Here is a 2799-nt window from a genome sequence, read left to right on the forward strand (position 1 = left end):
ATCAAGTCAACATATTACCTATGTACAGTACACACATCGAATTTTATAAATGACTAGCTTACCCGTCGCGCATTGCTGCGATCTCAGAAGAAAGGAAATTCAAGCAAACTCGTTACGATAAAATTCAATTTACACTTTATCGTTTTTATTGAAACTTATTATTATTATTATTAATTTTCATCGGAAAACATTTCAAAGTGTCGTTTCAATTCTATTTATTTATTGCAGTGCTTGTGGATACACGATATTTTTGTTTTTCCGTCTGGTACGTACACGAATAAATCGGAAGGTTTTCCGACGCTTGAGCTTGCCACATACAGTTGTACATGCGAGAAGCACGGATTCTCCAAATTTACCCACACACTTGCAGAGATTGTCAGAAGTGCGATATTTCCCATTTTTATATATTTTTTAAAATCCTTTACAATTTTAATTATTTAATTGCTCCTTCCTCTCTTCCATGGCATGTTGTGAAATTTCTGATAGTTGGATAATAAACCGTTTTATTGTAATTTGTCTTTTTAAATTATTTTGAGTCGATATTAANTGGAACTATTGGAACTGATCCAACTACAAAACTATTCTGACAGAGTGGTTTCTCGGAACTGCTTAGTCTGTTGGATTAGATGGTTCTGCGGTATCATTATGTTCTGTCAAAATTGCTGTTTGACTCGATGGTTTCTCAACGGTTATATATATCTATACATATATAGATAATAGAATATTTCTCTCTCTGTGTGTTCTTAGCTTTTCGGTTTATCTTCACCAAATTTTTCTTGCTTATTCTGTGAGATAAATATAGACTTCCATTAAATCTGAATGTCTCGCTGTTTTCTCAATTTGATCTTTTCGACATTTTGTGATAGCCATAACAATGGTAGGCTAAAATAACCGAACTTGTAACATAGTTTCCATTTTAACTTTTATGCTTTTTATATTTTGGCCAGGCAATGTCGTACATATCTGCTAGTTTACTAATAAAAGCAAATAATTAAGAACTTTAATAAGAGTATAAACTTTTAAAATATCTTTATAAATTTAAAATATTTGGAACTAATTTCATTATTCTGTAGAAACTGTGGAAAGTTTTATTGTCAAATCCAGATAATGAATTCACTGTTCCATTAAAAGTTGTATTCATAGAAGCATTAAATGAAGAATATGTTGGTAGTTCTAGAACTGGAACAGTTCATGTGGAACTGTTCTTTCCTTATTAGTAATTTTGAGTCTAAATCGATTCCAACCAGAACTATCCGCCTCTTATTCTGAAACATTCAAAATTAGAATCATTGGAAGTAGAAGCTACTACTGCATATTTGTCTTTTATCGGATACATATTCGAATTTTGAAAAAACTTGATGAGATATGATTTCATTGTTCTAGATTTATTAAATTATAGCTTCGTTTATTACACAGCTATCTGTTAGTGATAAAACGACTATTATATGTAATGGAAAACTACAGAATTTGCATATGACTTGTTTTGCTCATATTCTACAAAATTGTACTTATTATTCAATGTTAGCATTAAATTATACGAAAAATTTTGAAATTATTATTTTTTGTCTGATTTGTTATCGATTATATACAAATTCTACATAGCGATGATCATTGGATTTGCTAATATTACAATTTATTATTGCTCTCTTATTAACTTACACAAAACTTGTTGGTACATACAATTCTGTAAATTACATAAAATATTTTTACTGAAAGTATTCTTACTGAAATACTATTCTCATATTAATACTGACAATTCTGAACTTTCCAAGAGAACAGCAGCAATCGAATAGAGTCGAGTGCAGCGTATATGTAATTGTTTTTGCTGTCTCTTTAGTATTCGGTGTCAAACCCAATGTAATTCGATAAGATCATACATAAATACATTTACATTTCTTAAAAATATTTAATTTGTCTAAATTAGAACATCTCTCACAGATACCATTTATAGGTGTTGTTGGAAAAATTAAATTCTTGCTACTTTCTCTAAATAATAATTTTAAATATAGTTAAAAAATTATTTTCAAATACGTCTTTCCATTTATTTCTTTGCTGTGGAGAAGCTGCATGCAACATTTTCGTCTTATGGCCTTCCACACACAAATTCTTTGTAGACGAAGGAACTAATGTAACCATTTATAAAGCATGAAGTGAAAAAAACCAGTGATATCTCCAAAAACATGCCTGTAAACCTTACATGTACAGAAACTGCAGTCAAGCATGCGTATATCAATCATTTTTCAATTATTACAGTTTTATCTTATATGTACACGAAACACAATACAGTGAAACCTTCATTCAGTGACTACGTTTTACAGCCATAGTTATTTTACTATGGAAAGACATGATATAGAGACATCAAATAATCATTCTGACATCAATAGCAGCAATAGTGGTGTCAAGAATTTTCATTATATACAGTTTTGGTATCGGTGTCAATGCCATTTTTAATAAAACAATATTTTGGTTTTCAAATGCATACTTGGTTGTGCATTACAGATTTATTTCATTACTAATTTTAACAAAGTTTATTTAATTATAAACAGTTTGAAAGAATTATCATCATATTATATACACTTTAAAGCAAGAGTGAAAGGAATTGTTATCTAAAAAGTTTCAATTAAATTGGAAAATGTAAGAGAATAGCACCCTTTAATGGTAAAAAGCTTTGGTATTATCGTGTTACCGAATTCATTACACATGCTATTATTATTTATAGATAAAATGAAGCAAACTTTAATGTTGTACAACTGTAACAGTGCAGAGAAGGATTAATAATATCAATCTAAGGTGTGATTT

Source organism: Centruroides sculpturatus, unplaced genomic scaffold (genome assembly GCF_000671375.1).
Source record: "Centruroides sculpturatus isolate CEXI.00-Female unplaced genomic scaffold, Cexi_2.0 scaffold219, whole genome shotgun sequence".
Taxonomy (NCBI): domain Eukaryota; kingdom Metazoa; phylum Arthropoda; class Arachnida; order Scorpiones; family Buthidae; genus Centruroides; species Centruroides sculpturatus.